This window comes from Bubalus bubalis, chromosome 21, assembly GCF_019923935.1.
Source record: "Bubalus bubalis isolate 160015118507 breed Murrah chromosome 21, NDDB_SH_1, whole genome shotgun sequence".
NCBI lineage: Eukaryota > Metazoa > Chordata > Mammalia > Artiodactyla > Bovidae > Bubalus > Bubalus bubalis.
This window is the reverse complement of record NC_059177.1, coordinates 10,987,528-11,006,181: the sequence shown is the minus strand read 5'-3', so window position 1 is coordinate 11,006,181 and position 18,654 is coordinate 10,987,528. Positions and strand designations below refer to the sequence as shown.

Here is an 18,654-nt window from a genome sequence, read left to right as displayed (position 1 = left end):
GCAAAAGCTGCCAAGCACTTGAGAGGTGCATCCTGTTTGGTCTTTGCTGGACCTCGCAGAGGTGCTCAACCAAGGCCAAGAGTGGCCAAGCCCAGGGAAGAAATGCTAAGACTCTGGTTGAGGGTGGGGCGGGTCAAGGCAGTGGCTTTGGGACATGGCAAAGTTGCTGGCCAACCCCACTTCCAGGGAGCTGCTGCTGCTGCTGCTAAGTCGCTTCAGTCGTGTCCGACTCTGTGCGACCCCATAGACGGCCTCCTACCAGGCCCCTCTGTCCCTGGGATTCTCCAGGCAAGAACACTGGAGAGGGTTGCCATTTCCTTCATTCACAACTGCATGATCCTCAGAGAGTTGAAAACCTCTCACGGGCATGACTCACAGATACATATTCTCCAAGAAACCCTTAGCAGCACCAACATTTTGTCAATATCATAAGTTAGAGGCCCAACCTGGCTTCATGCTCAGCAAGTACTTGGTCCCCGGGAGCCCACAGTCTGTCACACCGAGGTTTCCCCCATGCATACAAACACCATGCCACAGGGCCTTTGCTCATGCTGTGCCCCCACCCCCAGCAAACACCAACCCATCTCCAGTGACTCAGTTCCTCTCTCAAACTTGCATCCTTCTGGCCTCCTGGCCTTATTGTTGTTTAGTCGATCAGTGTCTGACTCTTTGTGACCCCACGGACTGCAGCATGCCGGACTTCCCTGTCCTTCACTATCTCCCACAGTTTGCTCAAACTCACGTCCTTTGAGTTGATGATGCCATCCAACCATCCCATCCTCTGCCACCCCTTCTCCTCCTGCGCTCAGTCTTTCCCAGCATCAGGGTCTTTTCCAGTGAGGCAGCTCTTTGCATCAGGTGGCCAAAGTACTGGAGCTTCAGCTTCAGCATCAGTCTTTCCAATGAATATTCAAGGTTGATTTCCTTTAGGATTTACTGGTTTAACTTGCTTGCATGCAGTCCAAGGGACTCTCAAGAGTCTTCTCCAGCACCACAGTTTAAAAGCATCAGTTCTTCAGCACTCAGCCTTATTTATGGTCTAACTTCTTTATCACAACCATACATGACTACTGGAAACACCATAGCTTTGACTATATGAACCTTCACTGGCAAACTGATGTCTCTGTTTTTTAATCCCGGCCTTGTAGCTATTAACAAAACTAACCACTTCCCCCTGGGTCTCTCAGCACTCCAAACCTTGTGTGTATTATGTCACTTATTTACATTCTAGGTGTGTGTTTGTAACATCTTCCCCACCAGATGCTGGCTCGTGTTCATGATGTCTCATTCATCTCTGTACTCCAAGGCACAGAACAATGCCTCCAGTACACAGCACCAGGATTTAACTCATATGAGCTCGTTAGACCAGAGCCCAGGAAGGTGATCATTTGGGCAACTGCATCAGCATAGAGTATCACCTGACTCACAGCATAACCAATGTTACCTGCTAACTCTGCCAAAGCAATTGAGAGAATCACAAGATTTTCAAAGAATAAGACACTGAGGGAGCATCTGGGCTAAGCTCCCTCTTGGTGCTGGGACGGGGAGCCTAAGGCTCATGCCTAAACACCTCTAGTGATGAGAAACTCACTACCTCATGAGATCGTCAATTCCAAAGAACACCATAAACCACAGGTGATGAACACACGAAACCCATCCCGTTCAGATCTCTGTCCTCTGTGACCAAGCTCTGCTCAAGGTGAAAGTGTTAGTCGCTCAGTCGTGTCCAACTCTTTGCCACTCAATGGACTCTAGCCTGCCAGGCTCCTCTGTCCATGGGATTCTCCAGGCAAAAATACTAGAGTGGGTTGCCATGACCTTCCCCAGGGTATCTTCCCAACACAGGGATTGAACCTGGGTCTCCCACATTGCAGGCAGATTCTTTACCGTCTGAGCCACCAAGGAAGCCCTTAGCTCTGCTGAGGACCATGGCTAATCCACCTTAAAATCCCCAGCACTTATCTCACCAAAGTGGAGCTGAAGTAGGTGAGTCAAGTAATTGTGCTGAAAATAGATCGTTAGTTTTGAGCTGCTGCTACTTCTGCTGCTGCTACTAAGTCGCTTCAGTCGTGTCCGACTCTGTGCGACCCCATAGACAGCAGCCCATCAGGCTCCCCCGTCCCTGGGATTCTCCAGGCAAGAACACTGGAGTGGGTTGCCATTTCCTTCTCCAATGCATGAAGGTGAAAAGTGAAAGTGAAGTCGTTCAGTCGCGTCCGACTCTTAGCGACCCCATGGACTGCAGCCCACCAGGCTCCTCGATCCATACAATTTTCCAGGCAAGAGTATTGGAGTGGGGTGCCATTGCCTTCTCCAGTTTTGAGCTGAGCACTCTTTAAAAGAACTCATGGCATTACACCAATGTCAATTTCCAAATTTTGATTGTATACTATAGACTGGTGAGGTGTGATCACTGGGTAAAGGCTACATGAGCAGTTTCCATACCATTTCAACAACTTCTTATGAGTCAACCAATTTCAAAATAAAGGTTGTTTAAAATAGATCATAATGTACACATGTGTATATACATATACCCATGTATTTATGTACATATAGAATATACTTTTAATAATTATTTGTGTGTGTATATAGAGACAGACAGGCAGACACAAAGAAAGAGACAGGGAGAGATGGGAGCCAGGGTCACTGCCCTGGGCTACGTGCCCATACAGGACTGCTTCAGACATGCACACAGCAAGGTTTTTCTGTGGCCTTTACCGTCTATAAGAACCACTAAAAGATGTGACTAATGCCATTACCTCATGGTCGTGCCCTCTTACCCATTCTTTTATACATCCTGAGACCAGCAAAATCCGACCAGTTCATCTGTCAGTCCCCCTAACCCCACCCCACATCCACACACCCCAGACGGAGTATGAGGCAGGTTCCCACATATGAATCAACTCAGCCTTTAACCAGCAGCCAAGGTAACACTCCAAGATCCCTAGGAGACCACAAAGTGGGAGGTAAGCAAAGGCATGAGGAGCACCCCCACGTGCTAAGCCCTCCCTGGGGTGCTCTGCACCAGTTCTCTCCTTTAATTCTCACTTTAATCCTATACTGTGCCCATTCCACAGAAGAGAAAAACTGAGGCACCCAGGAGGGAGGAATGTGCCTCAGGTCATCAGGCTGGCGAGTGCAGAGATGGAAGTCAGACCCCAGCTGGGTGCACACTCGGCGCTGGCTCACAACTTGGCGCTGACTGAGGGTCAGCAAGGATGCTGGGTGGGTTTTCAGAAGCCCAATATACACACCTGTTAACTTCACAGATGCCTTAAAGGCCAACACTGGTTTCTACCCATCTCTAGAGATGGTGTTTTTGAACATCTGTTAAGTCCAGGGGCTTCTTTCAGTCTCTGTCTCCTTGTTAAATCTAGGTGGGGATGGGTGTAGCTGGAGAGCCAGGCCCTGGAATTTTGTTTGGAGCTCAAGGTCCTTCAGCGAAAGCACTGGGGCCCACCAGCAACACAGTGGTTGCGTGGTTGGCATATAAGAGATGCTGGTGAAGAAAATGGGCAAGTATACCCGACTTGGTGAAGCATCACAATTTTTAAAAAGACACCCACTTATCCAGTGGCTGTTTCCTCTTGTCATAAATCAGCAATAATTTAATGATGGGGAAGAGGAGTGTGGGTCACATTTTCTTCCATTAAGACCAGCAATCAATCAAGCCTGCTAACAGCCCAGCTAAATTTAGCATGAGATATGGGCTTTCAGAAAGTCCTCTACAGTGTGGGCGGCCACTAAAAATATAACAAAATGATGAAGTCACCAGAGGATGGATAGAGGTCTATAAATGGTGGGGACCCTAGAGATTGGTACTTGGGCCTGCTGTACCTTTAAACAGGCCTTATCGATGAGAAAGACCTAGAGAAAAGTCTCTAGAGGTCATCACTAAGCTCTTCCATTATGAAAACGTAAAGCTGAAGAAGAGTATCTGTGTGAGTAGGGAAAAAAAAAAAAAAGGAATGGGTGAATCCAAATTATTGGCAGAAAACTCATCTACATGGTAGCAATATTTCCTAAGCTTCAGGACAAAAAAAGCGTGGTCAAGTACATGTGGGAAACACCGAACATGCAAAAGAGGGAAAGTGTATCCCTCTTGTGAACACTGACTTCGAAAAATTCTGGGAGGTCCTCCAATAAAGAAACATATCCAACATTAAACACAGTATTTTCCATAATCTATTTGAGTACAGGCCTTTGTTTTCTTCTTGAATGTAAAACCTGTTACCATCCTGTGGGGGTGGGTGGGTAATGCTTTGAGAATGCTCCCATAAGGGATGAATATACTTTATGTAGTTGATGTAATTAAATAGGCCCTTAGCAGCCTGGATGAGAGGGGAGTTTGGGGGAGAATGGATACATGTATATGTAAAATGAGCTCCTTTGCTGTCCAACTGGAACTATCACAACATTGTTAATCGGCTATACTCCAGTATAGAATAAAAAGTTTTTAAAAATTGCAAAGCAACTATAAAAAGTAAAAAGTAAATAAAATAGGCCCCTGGGTGTCATCAAAGACTGTTGCATAAAGATGATCAGTTTGTGCGCTGCTGCTGCCACGCAGAACGACCAACACCAGGAACTGTCAGCAAAGATGGGAGAAACCAAGTCAAGCCCAGTGTCTTGGGCGCAAGCAGGACTTTCAGATGAGTGTGATGGACTTGTGACCAAAGCCAACATCAGATGGAACACAAGCAGCTGTAACACTGACCCAGCAAAGCCCCGGACAGGAATTCATCCTCCTGAACCTGACAGCCAGGTGCTGAAAGACGCTCACTGCAACACGACAGCAACAGGGGAAACGAGGAAGAACTGAAAGGTTCAATGGCAGGCGGTGAGCAGAAAAGTGTGGGCACGTCCAGAATGGGGAAGTGGGACTCTGCCACAGACCCCTCAGCTCCGAGGCAAGCAGTGTGGGCTGAGCGCCACCTGTACCACAGGCCCCAGGAAGGGCTGGTTGAAAGTGCGCTGATTCAACCCGGATCTGGTTACCCCAGACTTCAGCAGGGAGTTGCTGGCAACTCTCTGAAGGCAAATGGAGAAGCTCTCGCGTGACGACTTTACAAGCAATCAGGCCACGTGGTCTGACAGGTATTCATCTACTTTTAATTACAATCCCACAAAATATTTTAATTCACATCTGTTCCACAGTATCTTGGACAACACACACAGAAATCAACTCAAAATGAATCACCAGCTTCATGGTAAACTTAGCAGTCAAGTATCTTGGGCATATGTTCACCCTGGACCTAGTCCAGCTTCTTCTAACAGTCAAGGAACATTTTACTGAGCAATTAGTCAATGTCAATTTCCCTGCCTGACGATAGCAATACAGCAAGAAATGAGACAGTCCTTGATGTCAAATCTTACAAGCTTTCAGGAGCTCTTCAGGGATCTGTCATTAATAAAATTATCCCAAACCTCTCTGAATCCATTTCTCTTTCTCACTCATACTGCCTTGGCTGTAACCTAAGTTTAGGAATCCTTTTGGTTCATTAATTGATAGGTAGGTAAAAGACCCTGATGCTGGGAAAGACTGAAGGCAGAAGGAGAAGAGGGTGACAGAGGATGAGATAGTTGGATGACATCACCAATTCAATCAACAGGAACTAGGGCAAACTCTGGGAGATGGTGAAAGATAGGGAGGCCTGTCATGCAGCAGTCCATGGGGTCATGAGAAGTCAGACATGAACTGGCAACCAAACAACAACAAGGGCACCATGTGCTGTAAGTTAACATGTTTCTCACCAAGCGGATGGGAAGTGAAACATCAAGCCCAGGAGAGTACAGGATGAAAGAGGAGCAGATGTCAGATTTAAGAGGGCTGCATGGATAAATGTCAGTGTGCAAACCAGACCAACAAGAACTGCCTCACGGTCGAAGAGTCAAGGCAGCGGTCGTACCAGGTGAGAGGGTGAGACCAGCCAGTTTCAAGGACTGCCATCCATTTGACCTCCTTGTTACAGGCATCTTCCCTGCACTGTTGATGGGAAGGAGCAAAACTGGCTGCCTTGAATTTCTTCTCCTTTCCTCTCTCTGACCTCTGGTAGGGGGATGGCTAAAAGGTCAGACACAGAGGGAAAAAGGAACAAAAACAAAGGATGGATATTTCACTGATGGAATAAAAAACTGGAGACCCAAAGGAACTGAGGATGCTTAGCCCTGGAGGAAACAGGAAGGAGCGGGGGGGGTGCCGGGACAGACAGACAGATGCCTATGGCTGCCCAGGGCAGGACAAGGAAGGGGTGCCATCACATGAGGTGGGCTCTGGTTCAGCACATGGACGGGCTTTTGAGTGATCTGCACCTCCCAGTGCTGGGTGGGCTGCCAAGCACGGTGGGATCCTCCTCCAAGCCGGGTGGCCAGAGCCACGGGACACCTGGAGCGGCCCCCCCTGCACTCTTCACGGCTCCCCGCTCTGAGAATAGGGAGAACACCACCAGCGGAGCAGCTGAAGGCAGAGGAGCTGAAGGCAAGCCAAAGCCGCCTTTCCCAGGCGCACCACACAGGTGGGGAGCAGGATTCGTGGCTCACAGGAAATGCTTACATCCTGACTTCAACCCAGGAAGCACTGAACCAGTAATAGCGCTCGCTGACTTCATGCACCTTTTGTCCCCTCCAAGCCCTCTGAGTGTTAACAGGCCTGACAAATGAGTCCCTGGAGGTCTGCACTTGTGCCCATGGGCAAGGACCACAGACACGAGAAACGTGGGCCTCTGCCACCCCTAGGATTTCCTCACTCGTCAATTAACTCCCCACCGCCATCATGACCCTGGAATCCCTAACAGAGAGTCTGATCAGCGTGGGCTCACCAGCACTGACACCTCAGCTGAGAGCCACGATGCAGACATTGTCAGCAGTGGGATGGTGAGCATTGTGACTCCCACAGGCTCTGAAATGCTGGAAAGAGTCCACAGACCTTCATCACCACACTACGGGCACATGGGCTTCAGGAACCCGTTTAAGACATTCAGAAGCGGGCTTTCCAGTCCAAATATGAAAGCATCCTTTATGATATTAATATGTTTCTCAGAACCACAGGTGACAGAAGCTGTACTTTTCCTATCAGTTGATGAAGGACATGTGTTCACGTATTTGAATTTACACTCAGGCCCCTGCAGCCACCCTCAATGTCCCCAAAGGAATCAGGTTTGGCTCTAACCACTGTGCCCACTTCCCTCACGAGGACATATGGTGCAGCTAAGACACACAGCGGGTTTCAAAGACCCAGCACCAAAAAGAACGTAAACAACTCACTGATAATACTTGCATTGATTAGAAGTTGATAATATTTTGATATACTGGGTTCAGCGCTATTAAAATTAATCTTACTTGCTTTAACTTCTTCAACATAGCGACTAGAAAAATGTACCATTGCAAATGTGGCCCCCAGTCCCTTTCTATCGAACAGACTTGCTCTAGAGTTTCCTCTCTGGGAAAATTCCTTCTTCAGGACAGAAGTCAAGGAGGCACCTCTGCCTTGGGGCCTGAGCACCCCTCCACCTAGCCAAGTTCTAGCACCCAAGCCAGGAGCAGCCCAGGGAGCTGCAAGGCTGACTTCTGAGACAGCGCGACTGCTCTGTGCGGTTTGGTTACAGATGACATAGCCTTGACCCACTTCCTGAAATTGCCAGGGTCCCTCCCTCACTCCTTCCAAGGCAGGTCCAGTGGTCTGGGAAGGCACATGGTACAGCGCATACATGTAGCTCCACAATCACCATCTGCTGGGTCTCTGTGGTACATAAGAAGCTAACTCACAAAGGACTAAAAAGAGGCAGGGAGGACACCTGTCCGGAAATTCCTGCTCAGGGCATTGACTGAAGACTCTTACAACTGTGTCTGCATATTTTCCACTGTACGGAGCTTAGCACTTTATAAGCAAGGTCTTGTTATAGCTTCACACCATCTCTGTGGAGTAAACATCTGGGCCCTGTATTAGACTTACACCCAAGGACAGAGCTTGTCCAGAAAGCAATTCCTTGTTTGTTTTTAAATAAATGATGCCAAAATGGTTATGCTCTGTATGTGTGTGTATGCATGTGTGTGTGTGTGTATATTCATAAAGTCTCATCCACCAAATTCTTTCCAGGATCAGAAAAGTCTGATTCATTACATCAGACTAAAAAATAATCGCTCCTTTGAAGTTTGATCCATTAATTCCACTCAACCCTTGAAATGGACTATAAGGAAGAAATGACATTAAGAACCTAATCACACATTATAAATTACCTATACCTCAATTTTTTAAAAAGTCTTCAAGTTGAAAAAAAAAGAAGAACCTGATCAGTCACTTGATGAGCATTTGGGGAGTCTAGTTCATACTACGCCAAATATCCCTGACCCAAAAGAGCCAGTAATCTAACAGGAAAGGCTAAAAACTAGTATGAAAGTGTCATGGGCTGAACTGTGTTCCCTCAAATTCATATGTTAAATCCGCAACCTCTTGTACCTCAGAATGGGACCAGATTTGGAAAGAGGGTAATTAAGTTAAATGGGGTCTTTAGGGTGGGCCCGAATCCAGTAGGACTGCTATTCTTATACGAAGAGGAGATTAGGACACAGACGAGTACAGAGAGAAATCAGCAGGAGGACCCCCGAGAAGGCAGCCATCTAAGGCCAAGGAGAGAGAGAGGCCTCGGGAGAAACCAGCCCTGCTGACCCCTCGACCTCATACTTCCAGCCTCCAGAAGCGTGACAAGTAAACTCTGTTGCTTAAGCCACCTCATCTGTGGTCTTTCTTATGATGGCCCAAGCAGACTAAGACACCGGGTAACTCCAGTGGGGAAAAGGCCCACATCCGAGCCCGCGGACGGGAAGAAAGAAGGGCGGTTGGGGGTACCAGGTGGCAGTGGGCAGCCGTTCTGCAGAGGGAGCCTCACTAAAGCTGGACCTAGAGGGGGAGGTAAGGTCTGCAGCAGTGAAGGTGGGGGAGGGCAACAAGAGGAAAAGCAAAAAGCCTGGAAGGCCCGGGGCTGCCTGACTGGCCAAGTCACAGCATCTAGAACAGATGCCCCAGCAGACCAAGGGTTACTTGAAGGCAGGGCCGAGTCCCGCCTTCTCCATCTCCCCAGGGCTCTCCATCTCTTCAGTGTCTGGCACACAGTGGTGCTCCATAAATGCAGTGGCATACATAACTTCTCATCCAAATTGAGAGGGAAAGTGTAACCAATAATGACCACATGAGACAACAGGTGCACACCCGGGCAGAGGTCAGCATAGCAGTGATGCGTGCAGAATTGAACTGAAAATAGAGACACGTGGGATGAAGGGCAAAGTTGAGGACTGAGATGGTGCCTGCTATAACCTGCCTGGGGAAAAAACGCATGTGACCATCAATTTGCTCATAGGAAGAACTCAGATGATCTCTCATTCTCTGTTCGCCCCCAAGAGATGGTGCCAAAAAAAAAAAATCATAATTATTCTGCTTAATGGACTTCCCTTGTGGCTCAGCTGGTAAAGAATCCACCTGCAATGCAGGAGACCCTGGTTCAATTCCTGGGTCAGGAAGATCCTCTAGAAAAGGGATAGGCTACCCACTCCAGTATTCATGGGCTTCCCTGGTGGCTCAGATGGTAAAGAATCCTCAGGACACCTGGGTTCGATTCCTGAGTTCAGAACGTCCCCTAGAGGAGGGCATGGCAACCCACTCCAGTATTCATGCCTGGAGAATCCCTATGGACAGAGGAGCCTGGTTTGCTACAGTCCATGGTGTTGCTAAGAGTTGGACACAACTGAGAGACTAAGCACAGCACAGCACATTCTGCTTAATAAAAGCATGTACTTCAAGAAGCTCCTAGTCTTTGTGAAAGAGAAAGACTTCTGACATGGTCATGCCCAAAACACTCCAGTGAAGTTAAACAGAAATGCTGAAAGACTTGTGCTCAGTAACCTGACTGCTGACAACACTGTCCTGCAAATAACAGGCAGTGAGGGAACATGGAAGAAATCACAGCCTGCACCAGCCCTCCCATGAGAGATGTGCTCTCTATTTCTAAAGCATCAGCATGAGCCCCAGAATCGCACAAGATCAAAAGGAAGCCAGAGCATAACCACCAGAACCTATGTTTTCTAGCTCCTTGGTTCTCAGAGTGTGGTCCATGGACCGGCAGCATCGGTATCACTGGGGAGCTGGTTAGAAATTCACCCCAGACCTGCCACGTCAGGACTGAAAGAGGTCCACAAGTGGCGCTAGTGGTGCCCGTCTGCCAATGCAGGAGACATAAAAGACGTGGGTTCAATCCCTGGCTTGGGAAGATCTCCTGGAGGAGGGCATGGCAACCCACTTGACAGAGGAGCCTGGCGGGGTACAGTCCATGGAGCTGCAAAGAGTTGGACATGACTGAAGTGACTTAGCACACACGCATGTGAGTGACTGGTGTGCAAACTGCACTTGAAGGAGCCTTTGTAAACCGATGCAGCAGCCCTGACACGCTCTGTTCCAGGTGGAGGAGGAGGTCAGCTAGGAGAATTGTTCTCTTCCCACATTTATTTCTTGTTTGCTCCATACTTTTTATTTTCTCTTCACCATCTCTTTCTAATCATTTTTTAAAAATCCCCCAAACACCTATGTAAAGAGTCTTGATCCATTTCAAACGCAGAGGCAGCCAGGAAGAGTCATTGATTTCTGGGTTAAGGAGAAGGGAAAGGGGGCCCGGTGCTCACCAGATCCCCACTAGGAAGTCTGTTTTCTTCCCACTGTCATCTGAGGAAGTACAGAGACCCAGCCGAGGCACTCACCTGAGACCTCATGGCTGAGCACAGATCAGATCAGCCCAGCCTGGCACCCTCCATCCACGCGGGAAGACTATACTCCACGTGCTTCACAAAAGGAAGTTGAAAAGGAATCTCTCCATCCAGTACTAGCAAGAGCATCAGGATCCAGGTGGCTCTTACATCCTAGAAGGCAATTCTCTGATATGCCTCAAACCTTAAAATGACTTCCCTCCCGACCCACCAATTGTATAGACCTCCATCCTCGATACTGCCACTTTTTACATAGTTTTATGCCACAGAGAAGAAAACAGAAAATATCAGATGCAAGACTGTGACGCTCCTGAAATGATCAACTCAGGGTGAGCCACCCAATCTTCTCATTTCTAATTCTGCTTCCCTCCTTCCATGATTATGGCCTATGGAACTCTGGAGAGAAAGACCAGGTTCCATGGCCCTCTTAAAACTCAGGTTTTAATCAATGTAAGTGCAAAGTGAAACAGTCATTTTGACTTCAACCCAGTTATTCATGTTTCTACTTGGCTCATGATATTTGATCTGTAAATGACTGTGTCCTGGGAAGACTATATTCTACTGTAACAGAAATCCGCACTGTCCGATATAGTAGCTACTAGCCACAAGTGGTTGGTTTACATTTAAACTTTACAATTAAAAGTAGAAATTTCTCAGTGGCACTCACTACAGTTCAAGTTCTCAACAGTCATATGTGGTAGTGGCCGCCACACTGGGCAGCATCGATATGGCACGTGTCCAGCATCACAGAAAGTGCTACAAGAGAACGAAGCTCTACACAGTGGAAACTGACATTTCCCAACCTCCCTTAAGATATGGACACTAAATGAGCTGTTAGTAGAAATCACTATGCTCTGTGCTCAGTTACTCATCACGTTCAACTTTTTGTGATGTCATGAACTATAGCGCCCCACCCCCCCCCCTACCCCCCGGCTCCTCTGTCCATAGGACTTTCCAGGAAAGAATACTGGAGAGAGTTACCATTTCCTCCTCCAGGGGATCTGCCCAACTTAGGGATAGAACCTGCATCTCCTGAATCTCCTGCATTGGCAGGTGGATTCTTTACCACTGCACCACCTGGGAAGCCTAGAAGTCATTGGGAGCCCTTGAAAAGGGCCTCAGAATCAGATGGCAAGAGCATTTTGCCCTTCCCCCTTCTTTCTGCATGGAAAGAAGGCACAGCAGCTGGAACTCAGCAGCCATCTTAGGACCAAGAGGAAAGGTGTACTGTACTGAGCACTCACACTTCCCTTCCCTTTCCTCTCTCTCTCTACCTAGCTCATCTCATCAAATTTCGTGGCTGTAAACAACTATTTTCTGATGACTCTCAAATTTATACTTATAACCCAGACCACTACTTCAACTGCAGGCTCTTATACACATATCTCCACTTCACCATCTAATAGGTCCCTCAAACTCAGTGTGTCTAAGACTGAACTCCGAGATCCTCCCCTTAAAGCCTGGTCCACCTGCAACCTTTTTGCTGAGCTTTAATCAATGTATTCAGTCATATAACCACAAGCACAATCCCATTAGAATATTTTTATCACTCCCAAACTTCCCTCCTGACTCTGCAGCCAAGCATGGATGCCACCTCCCACCCCAGAAACTCTGATCTGCTTTCTGCCTTTTGAGCTGGTATTTTCCCCAGAATCACAGTAGTAGCCTTTTGAGTCTGGTTTCCTTCACTTAGCATAATTCTTTAGGGATCTGTGCATATCATTCATATCATAAAAATACATATATCATATCATATCAAGCACTTCATTCTTTGTTATTGCTGAGTAGTATTCCATTGTACAGCCTTTCAAAAGGCAACCGCTGCTTCCCTATTCTGCTGTTGGGCATGTTATAAGGAAAAAGCAAGCTGCACAGCCGTGTGCCACAGTATGCTTCCGTTTGTGTAAAACACAGCTTTGTGTATTCACTGACAAGTTCTTGGAAGACATGTACGAGAAATTGGAACTTTGGGAGAGAAATGGGGGTGCTGAGAGACATCCTTTCTTTCTATAACTTTACATACTGCTTTAAAAAAAGAGTAACTATGTGCATATATTACTGATTAAAAAAAAAGTTTTAAGATGACTTCCTCCATCTAAGGTCTGTATCCTTTTCCCCAAAATGTACAACTTTTAGGGGGCTATTTCTTTGACTTATCAGGATGATTAATAAGAGATTTTATCAAGAGATTTAAGCATTTTTTTCCAGATAAAGAAGAAAATCTTGTGGTTTTTCTTTCTCCTCTTCCTCACACAGAGGTTTTCTTTACTCCAACTTAATCCTTCCTTGTGTGAGCTAAGTCACTTTAGGTCGCTCTGCAACCCTATAGACTGTGCCCTGCAAGGCTCCTCTGTCCATGGGAACTCTCCAGGCATGAATACTGGGGTGGGTTGCCATGCCGATCTCCAGGATGTCTTCCTTAACTGTTTCTTAAACAAGAAAATAAAAGCCTCCAACGGCACTGAAGATTGACATTCGATGGATCCCAACATTCTGCAGACTCACAGTCTATCATGTGACTGAAGCTGGCCCTGAGGCATTTTTTTGGATGTGAACATGGAAAACAACTACAACACCTGGGCAGACCCCAAGGCGTGTTCTCCGAGACTGCCTGCTGGCTGGTGTGCTGCCCCCCCTTTGCCAGGCCAGGACCTGCGGTAGTTTAAGGTCCCGACTCCCTTGCAGAATCCTCCAGTAACACAAGAGAACAGCCTCCTGAACATCTGCAGCTACTCAGAGAAGCCAATGTGCTTTTATATTCCCTTGTCCAGTGTGGAGTGTTTTTTGTTTTTTTTTTTTTAACATTAATCCTGTTGTTGGCTCCCTTGACAGTGTCTGACACGTGATTTTTGCTCACCAAAGGTCTCCTGGAGGCCTTTAGAGGGGGTCTTGGATCCCCACAGTTGGGAGTGAGACAGCTGACCCCTTGTTCAGCCTTGCCTGGGCTTCTGCACTGCCCTTGTATAGACTCAAAACTATCACCCCGTTTTCCCCGCTTCTGAAAAGGCTCTGGTCTGATGGTCAGGCATGACTACCTGACCTCATAAAGGGCTGGCTCTCTCAAGGGTTCATGCAGGACTTGAAGATAAAGCAGCACAGTTACCATCCAGGTAAATATAGAGACCAGAAAAACATGGAGTGATGCAGGAATATAGCCATGCTTCCAAAACTGTCCACTTCATCATCTCCCGTCATCATCTCCCAGCCTGAGGTGCAAGAGAGGTGAGAAGCCCCACCCTGCAGAGAAGTTCCTTGTGACCACAGACTCCAGCCGACCCGATTGGCCACTTCAGCACGGCTGGGTCTGACAAGCATCTATTTCATGCTGCTCATTCCCAAAGCAGAAGTCAGACAACATGGAACAAGCTCTGAGTAGACAGGAAGCCGATGGCAATCTCCCTGGAGCCTAGGACACCGTTTGGCTGAGGATGTTTAAGACATCATGACTTACTGAGCCTTAAAACACAGACAACCCTTCAGCAGGCAAGAGCAGGGAGTCACTGCTAATCAAAGCAGGGCATAACCAGGGTTTAGGGCTTCCAAGGTGGGGCTCACGGCACGGTTTCCCGTGGCGTATTGGCCAGGCTCTAAAAAAGGACCCACATATTTGGAAAGTTACTTCATAGTCAATATTCCTTTAGTCCTTCTGATTGCATCAAAGAGAAAGTTCAGTCTGGTGCCAGCATGTCTTCAATACCTCCCCAGCACTCTACAGCTTCCCCTTTGAACACACAGGAAGAACGGGTCACTTCTTCAGAGACTTCAGGAAATAATGGAGCCCACTTAGAATTCAACGACATTGTTGCATCCTCAATGTATTTATGTTTACAGCTTCTCTCTCTTTTGGCAGGCAATAATCGGTGTTCTACTTACAGGAGTGTATAAATTATTTTATCTGAGTCAAAAAGCCAATGGGAAAAAAATAGGAAATACAATACCACAGGAGGTACATGTTCGAGACCAAAAAAAGGCAAAAACCATGCAGGTGGTAGGTACATGGTTACACATGGAGATAAAACCAAGGCCTGCGGTAACTCGAGTGCCAGAAATGCTGGGTGAACACAATAACTAAGGCTGGTAAGTGTGAAGGGCACGTTCCAGAAGAAAGGGGGTCAGTTCACCTCGACAAAGCCCAGGGCACATGTGAAGCGATATGGAATGTGCTGGACAGGTAAACTGAGGCCAAGTGATGGAGAGCCCTCAGGCTGAGAGGAGCTGTGTGGATCTTCACTGGTGGCCATGTGGACTCACAGAGGTCTCTAGACCATTTCACTAGTAGAAGGGGGCCATCCCCCAAACTGGGCTAGTTCCAGGGAGGAGTGGAGACACACTGGGGCTTGTGGACTCTGAGGGAGAGATGCCAAGGAAGCGGCTATAACTGCCTTGGCTCTGCTGACCGAGTGAGGCCCTGAGAATGGACCCACACCCCCAGGAGGATGCAGCTCATCACAGAATTAGGTATTTCCTTCCCCTGTGGCTCAGTGGTAAAGAACCTGCCTGCCAGTGCAGGAGACGGAAGAGACGTGAGTTCAATCGTTGGGTCGGGAAGTTCCCCTGGAGGAGGGCATGAACCTACAGCAATACTGTTGCCTAGAGAATCCCACGGGTAGCAAAGAGTTGGACGTGCCTGAAGTGACTGAGCACGCGCACACGGAGGCCCCACGAGGGCTGTGAACGGAACAAAACATGGGACAGCATGGCGAGCCTGGGAGGCAGGTGTCCGCCAAAGCAGCTTTCTGTGATCCAGATACTTATCACCATATATGGGCTGAAAACTTCAGGGCGAAAAGAACGAACAGGGGAAAAAAAGATTGGAATAGGCTTAAAGAAAAAAAAGAAAAGAAAAAAAAAAAAAACCTAAAGATAGCCTAAACAAAACACACCCAGCCCCTCATGCCTGCCTCCCTGTCTGCGTGCCATATGGCTTGTGATAAGCGAGAATGCTTTTATCTCTCTTCCTTCACTTCTATAAAGCCCAGAACCAGCCCCACGGAGAAGGCTGCACAGTGCTCTCAGGCCCTGCTGCCCTAAGGAGCCGCTCCCAGCCCCCAGGCCCGCTCCAGGAGGTGGCCAGGCTGCCATTCCCTGCCCCCAGCACCGAAGCCCACCTGGGCCCCACAAAGGCCACTGCCTTCCCAGCTGTTTTCCCACAACTGGAGAAACCACAGGCCAGGCCAGCCGAGCCACAGCACAAGCAGCCTGCCAGCCCAGTAGCTTTCACCTTCGCTGGTCCCTCTGCCAGTCCCCAGGGTCCTCTGCTATGGCCCAGACAATGCCTGGTGGGAGGAAACTTCCCACATGGCTATAAATTATCAAGCCACCTCGAGCATCTCCTGAGCCACAAAGGCATCAGAAGCTTGTGCCTTCCTGATTGCTCACACCACCCCTATCTCCTTGCATGACAAAATGACCAGGCAACAGCTATGTTCCAAATTTTCTAGATGCCTAGTTCACTGAAGCCCTGCTCTCTTGCTCTTCCCTAAAATGACCCAAATAATCCCATAGAGGTACATGCCTGCTCTGCACTTCTGAGCCCTGCCCTCATCCTCCAAACTCTTCTGACCACCATCGCAATCTCTCTTCTTGTTAGTCATGTTTTGATGGATGAGTTAAGTACCACTCATGGGACGGAAGGATATCAGTCAGATTGACTCTTCCAACTTGATGCCCAGTTAAATCTGAATTTCAGATAACCTATTAAATAAATTTTTTTTAATTTTATGGATAAGTATATCCCATGCACTATTTGGGATATACTTTCATACTAAAAATTAGATTTGTTGTTTATCTGAAAATTCAGTTCAACTGGAAATCTTATATATTTATTTGCCAGGTCTAGCAACCCTAGATATCATCAGGCACAAGGATAAACAGCCTTGGGCAACTCTGTTCTTCCCTATTTAATCCTCAGAAGCCACCATAGAAATGGTCCTGCCTCTGGCCTGCACCTCTTTATTGCTATTTTCTGAGCGCTCTCTGCAAAGGTCCTGCAGGCTTTGAGAGGCTCTGTCTTGCAGCCAAGACCCCAGTAGCTACACAGGAAGGGCTAACCTCTCAGTCAAAGCAAAAAGTCACAAGATTCCGGAAGGAAAGTATCTATAGAAGAGACCAGCATAAAGAAGCCCAGGGGGACATCCCTGGCAGCTCAGAGGTAAAGAATCCACCTGCCAATGCAAAAGACACATGTTCGGTCCCTGATCCGAGAAGATCCTGCATGCCACAGAGCAACTAAGCCCTGTGCCACAACTGTGGAACCTGTGCTCTAGAGCCTGGGAGCCACAACTTGTGAAGCCCTCGTGCCCTGTACACTGCCCATGCTCCACAACGAGAGAAGCCACCACAACGATAAGCTCATACATGGCAACTAGACAGCAACCCCTGCTCGTCGCAGCTAGAGACAAGACTGCAGCAATGAAGACCCAGAAGAGTCACAAATAAATCAATGTTTAAAACATTCAAAAATAAGGAGCCCAAGAGAAGACACCCCACCTCCAGGGAGTGTGAAGACACCAAGTGCAAGCCCTTGAAGGCCTGGCAGTGTCTGGCACAACAGCCTCATACCGCCAAGTGTGATCATGAGCCAACATCATCTTAGACCCAGAAGGGTGGGTGGCCCCTTGGCTTAACAAGACCATGAACTGCTTTATAAAAGGCCTTCACCCTTCAGGCCAAGGGCAGCTGGTCTGGGCAGGCCCCAGCACGAGTCCTGGCAGGAGACAGAGCCCAGCCCCACTGAAAAGCATCTCAGGGGCAAGGACTCAGGCTCTGGGCCAAAGTGCCATGGATGTGTGGGGCATTCTCTATCTACAAGCCAGAAGCATGTAGAAGCAGCTGTTATTCTCCTGTTCTGGCACTAACAACACAATAATAGAGGGACACTTCATCTCCAATCCATAGACTATTTTTGCTATCATCCAGAAAGCCACTGGCTAATAATAACATGTTGAACTACATGTAACTGCCATTTTTGTAAGTCAAGAACGTTAGATATTGGCAATTACATATGATCCAACCAAATAATACCAACCAAATAATAATAATGCTGAGTGCCTGCTGTGTGGCAGACTCTGTGCAAGGCCCTTTAAGAATATTTCATCATATAATACTTAATCTTAATTCTGTGACTACCTTTCAAGGTAAGAGATGCAGAAACTGAGACACACAGATGTCAAACCAGGACACACACCAGGTTTGTGTGACTCCAAAACCACATTCATCTTACTGACCATGTGGTTGGGTCATGGGGGTCCTTCCACCTCCTATATGCTGTCTGTCTTTGCCTAGGGAGTCAGTGGCTGGACGTTCCTGCAGCACCGGGCACCAGACTCCCAACCTGATAGTACCTGTCTGCACACAGGCCTCTCTGTAAGTAATCAAAGCCTGGCTGCCGGAAACTAGAAGCAAAGTATACTTAACAAATAATTTCAAGAGGAGAAAAACACTTTGAAAGATTATGTACGGTGAGGGGGAAAGGGGCCATAAAATGCAGCCCTAAAATAAATAGAAAGTAATCAAGAGAGAAAAATCAAACCAGCTATAAAACACCTTAACTATGACCACGAGGTAATAGGTAATGAATCGCTGATAAAGGCGTCAGGTACAGTGTGATGCAGCACCACTGCTGATCCAAAGGCGTGTGCTTTTGTGGCTCTCCTCTGAAAAGATTACTGAGCCTCATTGAGCGGGGAGGACAAGAAACCTCCCAAAAGAAGGCGGCAAGGCCAGAAAGCACCGTTCTCAGAGGCGAAGACCAACACGGGAAGATCAATAAAGAGCTGCCCGACTCTGCTTTAAAAAAAGAAACAAATGTTCTCCTCCTTGTAAAATAAAATTTTGAAAGAGCATACATAATGCAGAATAAAAGTTTCCACCAGTTCCGAATGAACATCTGTGGAGATCAAAGTC

At 47.6% G+C, this 18,654-nt stretch overlaps 1 protein-coding gene across 2 annotated transcripts in view; it reads right to left on the bottom strand.

The window, feature by feature from the left end:
* The window catches only part of ITGA9 (integrin subunit alpha 9), a 365,208-nt gene that overhangs the window by 251,790 nt on the left and 94,764 nt on the right, over positions 1-18,654 (bottom strand). The window lies entirely within an intron of this gene.